This window comes from Urocitellus parryii, chromosome 10, assembly GCF_045843805.1.
Source record: "Urocitellus parryii isolate mUroPar1 chromosome 10, mUroPar1.hap1, whole genome shotgun sequence".
In the NCBI taxonomy this organism is placed as follows: Eukaryota; Metazoa; Chordata; class Mammalia; order Rodentia; family Sciuridae; genus Urocitellus; species Urocitellus parryii.
Window position 1 is genome coordinate 114772184 of NC_135540.1, and position 20154 is coordinate 114792337.

Sequence of the window (20154 nt, forward strand, 5' to 3'; positions counted from 1 at the left end):
TAGAGTTTTTGTGGGCTGTTTGAATAGAATGGCAAGATGACTGGCTTCCCCCAGAGCAAGCTATCCAAAAGAATGAGATAGAAAGCTGTTATCAGTGCCTTTATGACAGCTTCAGAAGCCATGTTATCTTCCTGTTGTACTCTCTTGGTTAAAGTAACCTTGACACAAATGACTAGAGAAGACTCAATCCTGAGAGCTAAGAATCACTGGTGGCCAGTCACAGAATCCCACCCTTTTGATTTTCTTGCAGCGTACTTTATAAAGAATTCTGTGCAGCACAAAATTCTAGTACATTTTAATTTTGTTCAAAACTCTTAAAAATAGCTGTGATTTCAATCACATGTGCACATGGATGTACCCAAGCACACAAAACTTTGTTTACAGAGTTCCACAAATTAGAGACCTTCTGCTACAGTGTCAGCTCATGAACTTCATAAAGGCAATAGATTCCACTTCAAAAATGTCTGAATTTGAATAAGTAGAGGTCAGGATTGCAGTTAAGGGCCAAGAAGGGCTTTTTTTGGGTACAGGGGATTGAACTCAGGGGCACTTAACCACTGACGTACATGCTAAGTGCTCTTTTGTACTACTACTTCTTTTTTATAGACAGGGTCTCACTGAGTTGCTAAGGGCCTAGCCATTGCTGATGCTGGCTTTGACCTCTGGATCCTCCTGCCTCAGCCTCCCAAACCACAGGCCTGCGCCACAGCACCGGTAAGAAGCTTATTTTGTACCAACTCCTAATAACAATTAACTAAGGAAACTCTTGGAGTTTTACCAGAAATCTTTAGTTTTCTAGGAACCTTTACCTGTGTTCAATATCTACTTTATTACAAAATAAAACAAAAAAATTCTTGCAGATATAGTAATTTGCTTAAAGTGATTCAGCTTGTAGAGGAGTAATTAACGAAATTGAGGGAGAAGCTGGGTAGGTGAAAAGATTACCAAGTCAGAACAAGAAAGACAACTATAGCTTTCACCTCTCCTATAGGACAGGGCAAGAGGTACTTCTGTAAAATCTTTGGGACTCACACTTGTTGCCCAGATGGCCTCAAACTCCCAGGCTCAAGCGATTTTCGTGCCTTAGCCTCCCAAGTAGCTGGGACTACAAACAGACACGCACCACCGTGCCCGGTACTGGTTACAGTTAATTAAAGTTCATCAATTCACGGACCTAAGAAAACAAAAGCATAGTCCTAAATTTTGCCAACTTTCCTCCTTTAGCGATTAAACTGAGGCTAGAATGGGAAAGTAGGAAGCACCAATTAAGTCTACAAAATAAAATTTAGTTTTTATTTGAGAGACTGGGGACTGAACCCAGGAATGCTCTACCACTGAGTTACATCCCCAACCGCCCCTTCCCCCCTTTTAAAAATTTTATTTAGAGGCAGGGTCTCACTGAGTTGCTAAGTGCCTCGCTAATCTGTTGAGGCTGGCATTGAACTCGCGATCTTCCTGCTTCAGCCTCCCGAGTAGCAGGGATTACAGGCGAGCGCCACCAAGTCCCGCCCTTCCCTTTTAGAGACAGGGTCTTCCGAAATTGCCCAGGCTGGTCTCCAATTTGCAATCCTCCCTCCTCAGTCTCACCAAGTACCTGGGATGACCGGCGTGCTTCACAGCTCCTAGCTAAAGAAAAAGAAAAAGAAAAAAAGAATTTCTTAATCCACAAACAGCATCCTTATTCCATTTCCCTAAAACCAAAGCAACAGAAGCTTGGGTTGGTGCCTAACAAGAGGGTTCCCCTCCACCTCCTAACGAGCAGCTCATCTTTGGTCACATAGTCCTTTTAATATCCCCTTTGGTTTTCTGGTACAAAAGTGTTCCAGAGGGTAAAGGGAGTCACATACTTCTTTAATCCTCAAGCTCCAATTTTCACCTGGGCTTGTTACCAATACACCACCCTCTCTACAGCTGTACCGGGTTTCAGCTGACATCAAATTGTGCTTACTTCTACCTCTACCTCGGTATTCTAAAGACTATGGTCACGGAGGGCCTCTAGCTCAGCAAAGAGAGCCTTGCGAGAAGACAAAGTCTACCAAAGAAAACGGGCTCCGCGAGATAAATCAACAGACGGGTGGCCTCACCCTGCTTCCTTCATAGTCCTCAGCCCCACCCTTCCGACCGGAACCACATCCCCGCGCTTCGCGCCCCCACGCTTGGCGTGACGTGAGCGCCCGAAGCGGCTCGAGCCCTCACAGCCTCCCACCGACGCCTTGGACAGGCACGGGGCGGGCGCATGTTCGGCGGGCGGGGCCTCTGGGGTCTCGAGGCGCTGCAATCTGTTGCGCCGTCGTCCGCGGGAGCCGGCAGATCCGGGTCTCGTGGCTAAGAGTGACGTGGTCAATCGAATCCAAACACAGGAGGGGGAGGACGCCAGCAGCCAGGAGCACCAGCGGCAGCGGCGTCCGGAGCAGCCGCAACGTTCCGGAAGCCCCAGGCGGTCTTTCTGCCGAGACTAGGTCCCGGCCCCCACCCTCCCCGCCCCGTCGGTTGTTGTCTGGGCGGGTGAGTGTCTCCCCTCTCCCACCGCCCTTTGCCGGCCCACCTTCCCCTCACCCCGGTTTTTCCTGGGGACTCCTCAAGCTCTTGGGGACTGCGGTGGCTGCGGCACAGAGGGGCTGTTTCTGGGTCTGTGCTTTCCCGGCCGCCAGACTGGCGGTTCTGCACCGGAGAAGCCCGCTACTGCGGAGCGTCCGTGCCCCGGAGAGGAACCAGGCAGACCGCTTGCTGTTCGGCTTTCTCTGCAGGAAGCCCGAGTCGGGGCTGGGCGAGAAAGTGAACGCGAGCCACGGGTGGTTTTATTTTTAGGGCCAGACAGTCCACACGGGTGGAGGCATATAATGGAGTAAAAAGCAGAGTCTCGTAGCTGGAAGGGAAAAACTCAGCCACCCTGAAATCCGCACTATCTCGTTTACCCGTCTTCAGCCCTTTCTGGATATGGTGAAGTCACTAGGATGCGTCCTTTGTTGTGATTGAGGATACAGGAAATCTGCCATCCTGGAAGCGAGAGCTTTTTGACCCCTGTTCGGTTGCGAATTTTAAGGATTCCCATTTTATATTCGCTTAGTAAGTGGGACCAGGGCAGACGGTAAAGAGGTAGCGCCCAGCATTGGAACGAATACCGTGAAGTCCCGTGTTGCTGTTTAAAGCCAAAGTTCGCCAGAGTGAGTGGCTGTTTAACATGTTAGGATTTTAGCCAAGATGGCATTTGTTAGCCGTAGAGTCAGGCTGTTTTCACTTGCCCCGGTTAGCAAAATCAAGGACGTGGCTTTACTAATATAATTTTTTTTTCGTTCTGCATCATACGATTGGGATGAACTCCACTCATGTAATATCTACATTTGTGGAAAGGACCTTCCAATTTTTGTGTTGTTTTGTCAAACTGTTACATACAGCAACTTGGAAAGCAGAAAACCTTCCAGGTATTTTAGTCTTGAGACCCTTAAGGAGGCGTTCTCACTATCCAGGGAAGATAACAGAACGCTTGTGTTCCCACTTCAGGTGACTGCTTACGCAGATTCCTTTAGTGTAGCCTGCTCGAAGCCTGCTTCCCTTGGTGATAAAGACATCAGAAAACCAAACCACCTTTGCGTCCTAACGCGATTCCAAAAAATGAACATTATCCTCTCAGATAACTCACTAGTGGAGTTGTTTCTGTGGTAAACAGCAAGAAAGACCAACAAAACCGTAATCAATTGCCCCCTCTCAAATCCAGGATGAGTTCTCTTAGGAGTTTGTTTCTTCTTTGAAGAGAATGTCCTTGTGGTGGAACATGAACTTCTTTGGACCTTTCATCCTGTGATTTAGAATCATGCGGATGTTGAATGAAGAAAACTGTTTTCTCTTTTTTTTAGCTTTTGACCTTGTATGCTAACCTAGGACTGAATATTTTTGCTTAAACAAAATGCTTTGTTATACTTGGAGACAGTATTGATAAGAGCAGATAAGCAAAAAGAAATAATCAGAGAGGTGTGGTGTTGCATGCCTGTAACCCCAGTGACTGGGGAGGCTGAGGATCACAAGTTTGAGGCCAACCTCAGCAATTTAGGGAGTAGTGGGGCCCTATTTCAAAAAGGGTTGGGGATGTGGGTCAGTGGTTAGTTAGGTGTCCCTGGGTTTGATTTCTGGTACCAAAAAAGAATGATCAGTATGTCGCCAGAAAAGTATGGTATCATACCATATTTGCTTTTCTGCAACTTGCTTTTTCACATACGTGTACTTTTTTTGAGTAATAAAATTTTTTGCAGATTTAAACTTTGGACCTTAACTTTCAGGGAATATTTTCTGTGTTGGAAAAACTAATTATTAAAGTGGTTTTAAAAATTTGTCTCACCACCTCCTCTCCCCCGCAAAAAAAAAAAAAAAAAAAAAAAAAAAAAAGAATACCTCCCAAATCTCTATGATGCTATTTAAGATTTAAGAAATTAATCTTCATTATGTGTGACAAAGTAAAGCTTAGCTTAACTCTTGGGAAATCAGGCACAGGCCTGAGTTGACAGTATGGAAGTTTAAAAAGTGTTTATTTAATGGTTTCATTGAGGTTAAGTTCAGTTATACTGTATTCCAAATTCTAATCAACTGTTCAGGACCTTAGTAGGAATGTCCTGGAAGATTTTACTTTATACAACATGCTTAATGTGTTTATTGACATTGGATCTGAGGGCTGTGCCCATTTAGTCTAGTTTTCAACATTGGCACCAAAATAACCTCCTCTGGAAGGTAATGTTCTCTTCACCTCAGCTTCAAAGGATAAATACCATGAAGTGTCCTAAATCTGCTAATAACCTACTTGGGATGGATTTCTCATAAACTTAGCTAAAACCTGTAAATGTCTATTTTCATTCTTTCTCTTTTTTCTTTGTAGTATTGGGGAGTGGGCCCAGGGCTTTATGAATACTAGGCAAGGGCTCTACCATTGATTCACATCCCTATCCCTCATTTTTATTCCTTGAATAATTAGTTCCAGGTGCTTACTACTTGTTATGTGACTTAATTCTTTCACCTTGATTTGCCTTAAATTATAGCATTCAATATGTATTCACTTCTTCCCACCTCTGCTGCCACCACTTTGCGACACTGTCACCATCTCTCACCTGATCCTCTTGAATAACCTTCTGGTCTCCCTCCTTTCATTTGGGCTTATATATTCCTGTTATCATAGCCTAAGAGATCCTTGAAACTCATTGTATCACCTTCTTGTGGAAAGTGTCCTATTCCAATTCAGAATAAAAAGCAAACTCCATATAGAACTTGCCAGGTACTAGATATTTTGGCATTGCCTTTCTTTCTTTCTTTGTAACCTTCTGCCTAGTTCAGTGCTTTGGAGTCTGGCCACCTATGTGTCTTTTAGTTTCTGTTCTCTTCAGCATTGCTGTTTTTGGAACTTGCCAAGCTAGATCTTGCTTCAGGGCCTTTGCAAGTGCCATGCCCTGTGGTTTCATAATTCTTTGAGATCTTGCTTTTGCTGATTCCGTGGTGCCATTCAGGTGGCAGTTCAGATGTTGGCTATTCAAGGAGATTACCCTGTCTTTCCTTTGTTATTTATAACAACACTTCACTATCCTGAATTCCCCCCTTTAAAATTGTCTGTCTCCATTGGAGATTAGTTCTTTGAGAATGAGGGCCTTGTCTGTTCTTTAATTCTTGCTTTAGGCCAGTCCTTTCTATGAAAGAATCTACTTTTAGCCTGTTTTTATGGGATAGTGCCTGAATTCTCTTCAATAGTTTTTAAATTTATTTTTTAGTTGTTGATAGACCTTTATTATTATTTTTTTTATATGCAGTGCTGAGAAACCAACCCAGTGCCTCACACATGCCAGGCAAGTATGCTACCTCTGAGCCCCAGCCCCTCTTCAATAATTCTTTAATGCAGTTCTGAGGATTGAACCTAGTGTCTCAGGCATGCCAGGCAAGCACTCTACCACTGACCTACATCCCAAGCCTTCAATAACTCTTGATATCTGGGCAAGAGAACACTCTCATCATATTTCAAACCAATGAAATTAACCCCTGGAGAAATGCTTCTACAGGCTCCTCAGGTGACTGTAATATACATTAAAGTTTGCAAATATCTCTTAATATTTTAATATTTTCTGGGAGATTACTTTTAGCTTTATAGTAGTAATGATAAGTTTTTTTATTTTTATTTTTATTTTTTTTGATGGTGCTGGGGATTGAACCCAGGGACTTGTGCATGCAATTGTGCATGCAAGGCAAGCATACCACCAACTAAGCTACATCCCAGCCCCCCCTCCTTTTTTTTTTTTTTTAACACTATCAGTTACTAAGCTAAAAATTACTCTCATGTATTTTTTGTTCAACTGCAAAGCAACACAGAAGAGGAATTCCTATTCCCATTTACAAATGAAGTTCAGACATAGTAAGTGGTACAAGCTTGGATTTGAACCTCAATCTGTGATCTTTATCATTGTACCCTACTGCTTCTGAACTACAGCATTTGGAACTGTACACAGTACTTTGGTTAAGATAGGCCATGTTTTGTTAAAGGACAGGATATATTCTCTGTTTCATTTCTGATCCTGTCTTTAAGGCTCCATGTTTTTTTGTTTGTTTTTTTTGTGGTTGTTGTTGTTTGGTTTAGCCTGAAGTTGCTTAGTTGGGAAATGGCCTTCAGAAACACTCTATGCTACTGGGGAAACTGAAGTGGGAGGATTTCTTGAGTTTAGAAATTCAAGGCCAGACTGAGCAATATTGTGAGACACTGTGTCAAAAAAAAAAAAAAAAAAAAAACATAGAAAGACTCCCAGTTGTCTTGCTTTTTTTGTATTGAGTTCTGAGAGTCTACTGAGCTAAAAATAAATTCAGAGTATTTTTTCCTTCCATGTATATTACATTGCATTCCCCACATCAGAAACCATTCTACTTGCTGGGTGCGGTGGTGCAGGTCTGTAATCCCAGTGGTTTAGAGTCTGAGACAGGAGAATTGCAAATTCAGAGCCAGCCTCAGCAACAGCTAGGTGCTAACTAACTTAATGAGACCCTGTCTCTAAGTAAAATACAAAATAGGGCTGGGATGTGGCTCAGGGGTTGAGTGTCCCTGAGTTCAATCCCTGGTCCCCCCACCCCCACCCCCACCAAAAAAAAGAAACTCTTCTTGCTGGGCTTGCCATGATGGCCCATGCCTGTAATCCCAGTGACTCAGGAGGCTGAGACAGAAGGGTCTTAAGTTTGAGGTCTGCCTGGCAACTTAATAAGGCACTAAGAAACTTAGTAAGACCCTGTCTCAAAAAATAAGAGCCTGATGTGGTGGCACATGCCTGTAATCCCAGCAATTTGGGAGGCTGAGGTGATTGGAACAAAAGTTCGAGGCCAGCTACAGCAATTTAGTGAGACCCTAAGCAACTTAGTGAAACCCTGTCTCAGAATTTAAAAAAGGGCTGGGAATGTGATTTAGTGGTTAAGCACCACTGGGTTCAATCTCAGGTACCAAAATCATAAATAAATAAAAAAGACTGGAGATGTAGCTCAGTGGTAAAGTACCCCTAGGTTCAATCCCCACGTCCCCTACCATCACCAAAAAAAAAAAAAAACAACAACAAAAAAACCCAGGAGCCTGAGGCAGGAGGATTGTAAATTCAAGATGATCCTGGTGTAACTCAGTGACAGATACTTATCTAAACATCCAATTAAATGGATTATATATATATATATAATATATATGTAGAGCACTATATATGTATATTATATATTATATATGTAGAGCACTTGTCTTCCATTTATATCCATTTATATATGTATATACATATATAAATGGATTATATATGTATATATATTATATATGTAGAGCATTATATATGTATATTATATATTATATATATAGAGCACTTGTCTTGCATGTGTAAGTCCCTGGGTTTGATCCCCAGTACTTCCCCTTGTTCCACATCACTTATCACCTTCTACCTCTTGGTAAGTCATTTGAGTTCTTTCTTTATTGATTTTTACTTTTTGGACTGCTTTTGGATGATCATAAACTACAGAGAGTTCTTAATGTAAGACTTCTTTCCAAATGAGTGAAAATAATGTTAAATTTGATTGTTACATTGATTTGGGGGGAGACTTCAACCCAGAGAAGTACTGGTGGTTTTGTTTTTTTTTAAAGAGAGAGAGAGAGAGAGAATTTTTTTTAATATTTAATTTTTAGTTAAATTGGCGGACACAATATCTTTGTTTGTATGTGGTGCTGAGGATCGAACCCGGGCCGCACGCATGCCAGGCGAGCGTGCTACCGCTTGAGCCACATCCCCAGCCCCAGTACTGGTGGTTTTATAGTTTTCCTTTATAGTCTTTTAAACTGGCTAAGTCTATTTCTGTGGAGACTTAGTCCTTTACCAGAGCTCTAGCCTAACTTAGCCACCTTAGACTTCTATAAACAGCCGGGCTCTCTCCTATCACTTTACCTACTTGTAGAATTGAAAAGTTGTAAAAGAAGTAATGTATAAAACCAACAATGAATGCATAATCATCTTAGAAGTACTTTCTGTATATGTATTTCCTTGTCTTTTTTTTTTTTTTAAATTCCAGTGGGGGCTGAGGATGAAACTTGGTGATAGAGTGATTACCTAACATTATGAGGCCCTGGGTTCCATTCTCAATGCTGCAAGAAAAATAAAATTGATGTAAAGGGTATATACCCACATATTTTTTTAAAGGTTTTTTTTTGTAGTTGTTGATAGACATTTATTTTATTTATTTATATGCGGTGCTGAGAATCGAACCAAGTGCCTCACATATGGGAGACAATCCCAGCCCCTACCCACATATTCTTATATACTCTTGTTTGTTTAATACAGTGAGCTTCTCAGCTTGTCCTTTAGAGACTTTCTGAACATGATTTTTATGGTGCTAGAGATTAAACCCAGGACCCTAAATATGATTTTTTTCTTGAAGTACTAGATCTTAAACCCAGGGGCACTCTACCACTGAGCTATATATTCCCTGCCCTTTTAATTTTTTTATTTTAAGGCAGGGTCTTATAGGTGGGTACAGTGGGGTACACCTGTAATCCCAGTGACTCAGGAGGCTAAGATAGGAGGATCCCAAGGTCAGCCATAGCAATTTTGTGAGGCCCTAAGTAACTTAATGAGACCCTGTCTCAATAAATGGGTTGGGGATGTATCTCAGTGGGTTCAGTCCCCAGTACCAAAAAAGAGGGGGGGGGGTCATCTCACTAATTTTTGTAGGCTAGCCTCAAACTTGCAATCCTCCTGTCTTTGGCCTCCCAAATAGCTGGGATTACAGGCATGTAACACCATGCCTGGCCTAAACATGATTTTTTTTTTTAAATAAATTTTTGATTGTAGGTGGACACAATCTCTTTATTTATTTTTAGGTAGTGCTGAGGATTGAACCCAGTGCCTCATATGTGCCAGGTGAGCACTCTACCATTGAGCCACAACCTCAGTCCCCTAAACCTGATTTTTAACTGACTGTATACTATAAGATATTTTGAATAAACTGGCTTGGAGCTCAGTTAAAGTTGGATATGATGGTTTTATTACTGTTATAATACTGTGATGGTCCATTGCTTTAAATATTTAATCAAAGCTCTGAAGAATTACATAGTCTAATTTTAATATATGCCATATTAAAGACACCTTAATGATTTGAAACAAAGGATTTTAATCATAATTCAACAGCTATAAACAGTGTACATGTACTCAGGTATGCCTAGAAAATATATGAAAGTAGAAGGTGTCTCTGAGGAAAGTAACTTACTTTTCTATTTTTTTTGGGGGGTGGGGTGGGGGAAATGGTATTTGAAAATTTTAACTTGAAATATGTATTGATTTAAAATAATTATCTTAGGAAAGTATGTTTTCTAAGCTAAAACAATTTTTTAAGTGCATAGTAGAGCCTATACATATATTTAGTGACATTTTAAATTTTACTATTTTTATTTTGGAGAAAGTTTCCTTCTCGTTGCTTATTTTCATATTGAATTTTCACTTCCCTTTTTTCCTTTTTTTAAATTTAGGTCAAAGCACAAGTGTATCAGCTTTGTAAAAGTACAAAATAAAGCTAGTTTATGCTTGCCTGCACTTATTGACAAGTATTATAAGTGCAAAGATTTCAAAATTTAACACCTAATAAAGGTACTCCACATCAAGTTAGGGATGCAATTATCATCTTCAGTGGTACACATGAGAATTAGAAGTCAGTCTTTTGGCTGTTGTGTTTTGTCTTACAACATAATTCTGTTTTGTTGTTGTTTGTTTCTTTGTACTGGAGATTGAATCTAGGGGTGTTTTACCCCTGACCTACATATCCCATCCTTTTATATTTTGAGACAGGGTCTAGCTATGTCACTTACGGCTTCACTAAATTGCTAAAGCTGGCTGGCCTCTGATGTTTGATCCTCCTGCCTCCTGAGTCACTGGGATTACTGTTGTGTGCCACTATGCTCAATACAACAGTCTGTTAAAACATGAATTTATGATTGTCCTTTGGTGCCAGGACCCCCAGAGACACCAAAGTCCAAGTCTCTTAGATACACATGGTGTAGTATTTATGGTGCACATATATATGTGCACACAACCATATATCCTCCCACTCCCAGATGGGGATTGGACCCAGGGTCTTGTGCATGCTCAGCAAGCACTGTATCATGATCTACAATGGCAGCCAACCTCAGATATTTATTTTGAGATGGAGTTTTGTTGCCCAGGCAGGCTTTGAAATCTTAATCCTCCTACCTCAGCCTCCCAAGTACCTGGGATTACCAGCATGTGCCACCATACCCAGTTCTCATATATTTTAAATACATCCCTATATTATTTTTTGTGTTGCCTGAAAAGACCCAGGGCCTCACTTATGATCCTCATGTCTCAGCCTTTTCTGAGTAGCTGGAATTATAGACGTGTGCCATTATGCTCAGCTCATTTGTGATAAATTTTACCCCTGGATCTTGACCAGGTAGAAAAAATCTTTGGTATCATACATGAGTAAATTACAGCCAGGAAAAGACAAATTAGTAGGTGAAGAACTGAGCTTCAGAATACAAGGTGCCTTTCTTCCCTTTTATGTAGAAGAATGATAGCTATGGTCCCAGGGGAACACAAAACATTCCAGTATAGGCCTGAGTGTTAAAGGTACTTTAGATTCGAATTGGCCCATTACTTTTTCACTTATAAAGCAACCTTACAAATTCTTGGTCTTTAAAAAAAATTTATTTTTAAACATGGACACGTGCCTTTATTTTATTTGTTTATTTTTTTATGTGGTGCTAAGGATTGAACCCAGTATCTAGACAAGCACTCTGCCACAGAGCTACAACCCTAGACCTAGTCTTTATGTAACCTTTTAAAATAAATAGTTTTAGCTATCATTTCTCTTTTATAGATAAAGTTACAGAGAGGTTGATTATTCATTTATTAGTAGGAGCCTTTGGGGATGATTTGCTCATGAGGGCTCTTCATGAATAGGACAAATTCTCTTATAAAATCCGCCCTAGATGCCTTACATGGTGGCACACACTTGTAATTCCAGTGGCCCAGAAGACTGTGAGTTTTAAGGCCAGCCTTAGCAACTTCGTGAGGTCTTGAACAACTTAGCAAGACCCTGTCTCAAAATAAAAAAAAGGACTGGGAATGTGGCTTAGTGGTAGAGTACCCCTGATTCAGTCCTTGGTACCAAAACAAACAAACAAAGCCCTTGAGGGCTATTGATTCCTTTCACCTTATAAAGACACAGAAAAAAGTGCCCCCCCTCCCCCAGGCACTGAGTACACTTTTTGATTTGGGACATTCCAGCTTCCCAGATTGTGAGAAATAAGTTTCTGTTTTTATAAGCTATGCAGTCTATGGCTGGTCATAACTGGCAGATATGGAATAAGATCTAATTGGGAATTTAACTGTGACTTCCTGTCCAAACTTTGTCACATTATGTATGTAATCCTGGTCAAATTGCTACCTTATCTGAAAAAGTTTTCCTCATGTTTATTTATATTTTGGGGGGGATTGAATCCAGGGGTGCTTTAATAATGAGCTACATTCCCACCCCTTTTTTAATGTTTTATTTTAGAATTTCATTAAATTGCTCAGGGCCTTGTTCAGTTCTGAGGCTGGCATCTAACATTTGATTCCCCTGTCTCATCCTTCTTTGTTGATGTGCCACTGTGCCTGTTTTTCTCTCTCTCTCTTTTTTTTTTTTCCCTGTATTGGGGATGGAACCCAGGGGTGCTTGACTGCTAAGCCATATCCCCAGCCCTTTTATTTTTTGAGACATGGTCTCACTAAGTTGCTGAGGATGGCTTCGAATTTGCCTCAGCCTTCTGAGCTGCTGGGATTATAGGCACATGCCACCATGCCTTGTTTTCCTAATTTTTTAAAAAAATATTTTATTTACATTTTAGTTTTCGGCAGACACAACATCTTTTGTATGTGGTGCTGAGGATCGAACCCGGGCCGCACCCATGCCAGAAGAGCGCGCTACCGCTTGAGCCACATCCCCAGCCCCAGTTTTCCTCATTTTTAAAATGGATAATTTTCCTGTTTTGATGTTATCAGAAGGGTTTTTGTTTATATGTGAAAGTAACTAGTAAAGCTACATTCCTTTTTTTTAACTTATTGAGATATCATTTTTTCTCATTCTCCATTTTTATTGGTGCCTTATGTTTGTACATAATGAGTCAATATAACAATGTAATTTGACCAATATCACTCCCCAGCTAGTAAAGCTACATTCTAATAAAAAACTATTAAGGCATGGCTATATTTGTTTCAGCCCAGTCTCTGATAAAAAATAAAGTAACTGGTCATGGTGGCACATACCTGTAATTCTAGCTACTTGGTAGACTGAGGCAGGAGTATTGCAAGTTCGAGGCTAGCCTCAGTAACTTAAGACAAACTTAGTGTCTCAAAATAAAACATAATAAGGGCTGGGGATGTAGCTCTGTGGTAGAGAATCCCTGGGCTCAATCCCCAGTACTGAAAAAAGAAAAAAAGAAAGTAGGATAGAGGTAAATCTTAGTGGTGGAATGCTTGCCTGGTATGTGAGGCCCTGGGTTTGGTCCCCAGTACTTAAAAAAAAAAAGAATAGAGTAAACTCAAATATAGTTTTCCTGAACATGCTGGTGGCTATTCTAATAGTTTCTAAAATGTTTCACTATTAGTTTTAAAACTGGAACTTTATTCAGTAAAATTGGTGCTTTATTTTATTTTTTATAAAAATGCATTAGAATACTTTTTCTGAGTTCTGTTTTCTGTTTTGTTTTGAGGTTCTGGTAATGGAACTCAGAGCCTTGTGCATGGTAGGTAAGCACCACTGAGCTAAGCCTCCAACCCTATTTTTCCAAAAATAAAATCCCCCTTTCCCATAATCCCAAGTACCACAAAACAAAAAAATTGCATGCATTCTAATTTGTTACTTCTCTTGCTGTGGGTTGAAAAATTTTTTTATATCATTCTTCTTCATTGTAAAGATTCAGCTGGCTATGTGAAAAAGCGATTCCATCATAAATCACCTACTTAATATATATTAAATGTTAATTTTCTGACCTTGAGTTAGCCTTTGTTATTTCACAGGAAGAGCCTTGTAGGGTGTGAGGGAAATGGAGGAGATTGTTTGGCATCTACATAAAAACATTTAAAACCAGTTGAGATGATAGTGTGGCACATAAATGTAATCCCATCTACTCTGGAGGCTGAAAGAAGAAATGGAAAGTTTGAGGCCTGTCTGGCAATTTATTGAGGCCCTATATATAAAAAAAAAAAAAAGTGAGGCTCCTTGGGATGTAACTCTGTAGTAAATGTACAAAGGAAGAAGTAAAATCCTGCTACCCAGAGATATGATGTTCAAGTTTTATTTTTTCCAACTTTTCCATTCTTGAGTGTTTTCCTGTACCTTTTAAAATGTGTGCATGTGCTGTTTATTTTTATACCTTTTAAATATACTTTTTGTGGGCTGGAGATGTGGCTCAGCGGTAGCGCGCTCGCCTGGCATGCGTGCGGCCCGGGTTCGATCCTCAGCACCACATACCAACAAAGATGTTGTGTCCGCTGAGAACTAAAAAATAAAAATACTAAAAATTCTCTCTCTCTCTCTCTCTCTCTCTCTCTCTCTCTCTCTCTCTCCTCTCTCACTCTCTCTTTAAAAAAAAAAATACTTTTTGTGTTAATTTCCTCATGTTATTAAGAAAGAAAATGAAACATTTGGCTACATAATGATTTATGTGTCATAATTTATTTTATTTAATTGATTTTATTTTTTTAAATACACAGCAGAGAATGCATTATAATTCTTATTATACATATAGAGCACAATTTTCCATATCTCTGTATATAAAGTGTGTTCACACCAATTGATATCTTTATACATGTACTTTTTTTTGCATTACAATTCTTATTACACATATATGTGTAATTTTTTCATATCTCTGTATATAAAGTAGGTTGACACCCAATTTATGTCTTCATGCATGTACTTTGGATAATGATGTCCATCACATTCCACCATCCTTGCTAATTCCCTGCCTTCCCCTCTCATCCCTAGTATGTGTCATAATTTAAACATTCCCTTTGAGACATTTAATTGTTTTTCACTTTTTAAAGCTATGATAATCTACCTTTGTATGTAAAATTTCATATTTCAGATTATTTTTCTTGATATAGTAATAGAATTATTCAGGGGATGTGAACATTTTTAAACTTTTGGATTCATATTGTCAGAAAACTTATTATAGTTTATAATCTCAAATGCAATTATATATGGCTCCTTCATATTTTTAAGAATCTGTATATTATTAAAATATCTGGGGCTGGGATTGTGGCTCAGCGGTAGAGTGCTTGCCTAGCACGAGCGAGACCTAAGTTCGATCCTCAGCACCATATAAAAATAAAGGCATTGTGTTGTGTCCATCTACACCTAAAAAAATAAATAAATAAATATTTTTTAAAATGTGTGAATATGGGCTGGTGTTGTACCTCAGTGGTAGAGGCACTGGGTTCAATCCTCAGTATCACATAAAAATAAATAAAATAAAGGTATTGTGTCCATCCATAACTAAAAAGTTTTCTTAAATGTCTGAATATTAGTAAAATTTTTTTTTCTAATTGCTTTATAATTTTTTTGAGCTTGTTTTGTTGTATATATCTTTAGAAAGTCCTTTTCCAAAGGTCGCATAAATATTCACTTAAATTATCTCTACAGCTGGGATGTAGTGCAGTGATAGAGCACTTACCTAGCATGTGTGAGACACTAATATTGATTTCCAGCACCACACATACACAAAAAAATTACTACAATCTTTTTTTTTTTTGCTAGTGAGTTTTCCTAGGATGATTTATTGAAATATTTTTCATTCATATTTTATATGGAAGTAAAAATTTTATTTATTTTTTAGTTGTAGTTTGTCACAATACCTTTATTTTATTTATTTACTTTTATGTGGTGCTGAGAAGTGAACCTAGGTCTTTGCATGTGCGAGGCAAGCACTCCACCGCTGAGCCATAACCCCAGCCCCCCAATTTTTTATATAAAATAAAAATTAGAAAAAAGGATTGCATTCTATATAGTGGGTTATAATATTTTATTACACCACTGCTTCATCCATCACCTTTTTCCTGCTTGCTGTTCCAGCAATGATAAGCATCCAAATGTCTTTGATTCTGGCTATACTTTGGGAAAAGATCTAAAACAAAACTAGTCTAGGCCTTCTCTTTTTTGTTCTGACTTACATGTGTGTTTTGTTTTTTGTGTGTGTTTAGTATTGAGGTTTGAATCCAGGAGTTCTTTACCACTGAACTACACCCATGGCCTTTTTTTAATTTTTTGAGACGGGGTCTCACTAAATTGCCAAGGCTGGTCTCGAACTTGAAATCCCCTTGTCTCACCCTTCCAAGTTGCTGGGTTACAGACAAGTTACTGGTATTGTAAACATTTGCCACTGCCCCAGGCTTTTATTTTAGAACTAATTCAAAGACTGCGGAATGGAGCTCAGTGGTAGAGCAAGTGTCCCGCATGTGCCAGGCCCTGGGTTTGATCCCCAGTACCACATAAAGCCCACAAAACTAAGAAAATACTATACCTGCATTAATAGTTGGTAGTACATAACTATTCTTTCAGTAATTCTCTGTTTTTCCAGTGCCGGTGATTGAACCCAGTGCCTCATGCATGCTAAGTGCTCTATAGCTGAGCTAAACCCCATTCTTATTTTGGTACTCTTAATTATTAAGTGCTCAATAGCTGAACTAAACACCATTTCTAATTTGGTACTCTTAATTATTAAGGCTTCCACAAGAGAGTGAGTAGGGAGGATAAAGGTAAATTTTTAAAAACTCATTTTGCAATAAATGATTAGTTCAGATTTAGATTAAAAAAACCTTTAGGCTGGGTATGGTGGTGCACGCCTGTAATCCTAGCAACTACAGAGGCTGAGGTAGGAGGATCACAAGTTCAAAAGCAGCCTCAGCAATTTAGTGAGTTGTGAATATGGGCTGGTATTGTACCTCACTGGTAGAGGCTGGATGTGGGCTGGGGTTGTGGCTGAGTGGTAGAGTGCTTGCCTAACGTGTGTGGCCCTGGGTTCAATTCTCAGTACCACATATAAATAAATGAATAAAATAAAGGTTCATCAACAACTTAAAAGATATATTTTTTAAAAAAGGGTTGGGATGTGGCTCAGTGGTTAAGCACCCCTGAGTTCAATTCCTGGTATCCCCCACCCCTTCAAAAGAACAAAATTGGCTTTAGAAGTGTCAATTTTAGGGTCTGTTTATATACTTTATAATTTCTTCATTGATATTGGGATTTAGTTCATTCTGTACTGTATTAACTATTAACTCTAACCAGCAAATTTGGTAATTACAGAAGTAGAATACCTTTTATTATATATAGCAGTTCCCCCTATCCTGTAGATAACGAAGTCCTGAAAACATTAAGTGGAAAATTACATAAGTAAATGATAAGTTATATATTGTGTTTCATACTGAGAATGATGATGAAATCTCATCCTTTTCTGCTCTGTCCCACCCAGGAAGTGAATCATTTCTTTGTCCTAATGCATTCGTCCATACTGTATATGCTGCCTGTCAGTCACTTGGTTATCATCTGGGGTGTCAGATGGTCTCTCAGAATGTGTTCAAGAAACTTTTATTTAATAACACCCCCAAAGTGCAAGAGTCTGGTGGTGGCCATTTGAAAGTGCCAAAGAGAAGCCACAGTGTTACCTTAAAATGAAAAAAATGTAATTTCTCCACTTAATAAGGAAAGGGAAAAAAAAGGTATATGCAGAGGTTGCTGGGATCTATGGTAAGAAGGAGTTTTCTATCTATGAAATTGTGACGGACAAAGAACTGTGTGTTAGTTTACTTTTGACATCTCAAAGTGCAAAAAAATATTATGGTACAATAGCTCATAAAAGAAAACTTATTAATGTATTTTGAGGGAAAAACTACATTTGTATAACTTTTATTAATAGTATGTTGATTTTCTTTTTTTTTTTAAAGAGAGAGTGAGAGAGGAGAGAGAGAGAGAGAATTTTTAATATTTATTTTTTAGTTCTCGGCGGACACAACATCTTTGTTGGTATGTGGTGCTGAGGATCGAACCCGGGCCGCACGCATGCTAGACGAGCGCGCTACCGCCTGAGCCACATTCCCAGCCCATTAGTATGTTGATTTTCGTTTTGATTTTTTGGTACTAGGGATTGAACCCAGGGGTGCTTAACCACTAAAGCCACATCCCCATCCCCTTTTTACTTTTTGAGACAGGGTCTCACAGAGTTGCTTAAGGCCTTGCTAAATTGCTGAGGCTGACCTGGAATTTACAATATACCTGCCGCAGCCTCACGAGTTGCTGGGATTATAGGCATGCACCACTGTGCTCAGCTATTGTACATTGTTATTATATCTTGTTGTGCTATTATTAGTTATTAGTGTTGTGCCTAATTTCTAAATTAAACTTTATCAGAAATATGTACATATCAGAAAAAACATAGTGTATATAGGGTTTGATACCATCCTCAGTTTCAGGTATGCAAATAAGGAGTACTACTCTATTAGCTATTAACTCTAACCAGCAAATTTGGTAATGATAAAGGGTTAGATAGAGGGTCCAGATAATTTAGCATATTCATTTCAAGAGAAAATAGATGTATAGTTATTTGTTCTTAAAGCCAATGGGTTTAGAAGAGGGAAGAAAGTTACTCTTAAAAAGTTAAGGACTAGGGCTGGAGTTGTAGCTCAGTGTTAGAGCACTTTCCTAGCATGTGTGGGGCACTAGGTTTGATGCTCAACACCACCATGAAATAAATAAAACAGAGGTACTGTGTGCATCTACAGATATATACATACACACATATATGTATGTGTATAAAAGTTAAGGACTAGGGTTGTAGCTTATGGGTAGAAGTAAGTCCTTGGATTCAGTCCACAGCACTAAAAAATAAAAACTTAAAACTCTTTGAATAATTGAAATATTCATATGGTATAAATTCAGAAGAAACAAATATTCATATGGTATAAATTCAGAAGAAACAAATGCCCCCTCCTTTTTTTTTTCCTTAAGAGCTGAGATCTTGTTATGTTGACTAGGATTCCTTAATCCCAAATTCCTGGACTGAAGAGATCCTTTTTCCTCCTCATAGCTGAGACTACAGGCATGGGACATTCCTGGCTACAGAAGATACAGAAATGTATACACAGTAAAGTCTTCTATTTCTGCTCCTAGGCACATTGGCCATAGTCAGCTAGTTACATAATTATTTTAAAGTATTAAATTTTTAAGGTTTAGAATTTAGAACTATCTATAAATAAACATCACTATTTCACTATTGTGTGGGAATTTCCACATCAGCATTTGATTTTTGTTTTGGGTAATAGTTTTTGTTTACATGTGGGTAAATTGCATTTATATATAAACATTTGTACCCATATATAAATGTATAATTTGATTCAAAATGTAAAATGTATAGAAAATTAGGAAACCAAGAAAAAAGTCATTATCTGATCACCACAATAGTAACTAGTATAATCATTTTTTATATTATTTTTTAGTTGGACACAATATTTTATTTATTTATTTTTATGTGGTGTTGAGTATCGAACCCAGGGCCTTGCACATGCTAGGCGAGCACTCTACCACTGAGCCACAACCCCAGCCCTAGTGTAATCATTTTAAGGTAGAATAATCTTTTTCCAAGTTTAAATTCTGGGTACATAGTAATTCTAAATACTTTTTAACCACAAGAATTTCACATGCTGCGTGGTGGATTTCTAACACCCTTTTTATGAGGGGAAAGGAAATTAGTAAATGTTTTTCTTGTAAGAAGGAGCAGAGAACTACCCTCTATTGAAGAGGAAAAGGGAATTAGTGATTAGAGAGGGGTTAAATAAGGATACATATTTTTGTAGTACAGCTTAAGAAAAAATTAAGGCAAAAACCCAACTTGCAGTAATTGTGGATCCTTAGAACTGACTGTTTTTTAAAAACTTTTATTTATTATTTACTTGATGCTAGGGATTGAACCCAAGGCCTTGTGTATGCTGAGCAATCACTCTACCACTGAAGTATACCTCCAGCTCTTTTTCTTAAAGTAAGGGATTAACTGGAAATGTAGAGAGGATAAACTGATAGTCAGATTACACCATTTGTCATATTTTACTATTCCATGTTTTGATGGTCAGTATCATGGAGGATTTATTTAAAAAGGAAAAGAAAGAAAAAACTTTCCAAGTCTTAAGTTCAGTCTATATCTATTACCACAATGGAGTCTAAGCAACAGAAGTCAAAGACTCAAAATCATAAAATATTAAAGGTAGTGAGTGTTTGGATAAAAAAATAAAAATGCCTGCTGCACAGGATTCTGCCTCAAATCAAAATTTATTAGCCTCTAGATGGGCGTGGGGACACAGGCCTGTAATCCTAGTGATTTAGTTCACTGCTAAATAGCCCCTGGGTTAAATCCCCAGTACCAAAAAAAGAAAAAAAAAATGTAGACTTTTGGGACTTTTGGTACAACTACAGGATGGGTAATTCCAAGAAGATTCTGGAAATCAATGGATAATGTTGAATAACAATTGCCTGTTATTACTAATTCAAGATAAATAAAATGTCAGTAATCTTTCTTTATATCACTTTAAAAGGGTTTTCCTAATATCATCTGGAACTAATGTTCTAACCCAAAGTTCCCATAAATTT

General features: G+C 38.7%; 1 protein-coding gene across 2 annotated transcripts in view; it reads left to right on the top strand.

Moving 5' to 3' along the window:
* The first annotated feature begins 2176 nt into the window (after positions 1 to 2176).
* The window catches only part of Smim14 (small integral membrane protein 14), a 67769-nt gene continuing 49791 nt past the window's right edge, over positions 2177 to 20154 (top strand). Inside the window, exons 1-2 of one of the 2 annotated variants that reach the window (XM_026387257.2) lie at positions 2177 to 2505; positions 9350 to 9389. The gene's annotated coding sequence lies outside the window, so the exon portion shown is untranslated. The remainder of the gene's footprint in view (positions 2506 to 9349; positions 9390 to 20154) is intronic. The other variant, XM_026387255.2, reaches the window with a different exon arrangement.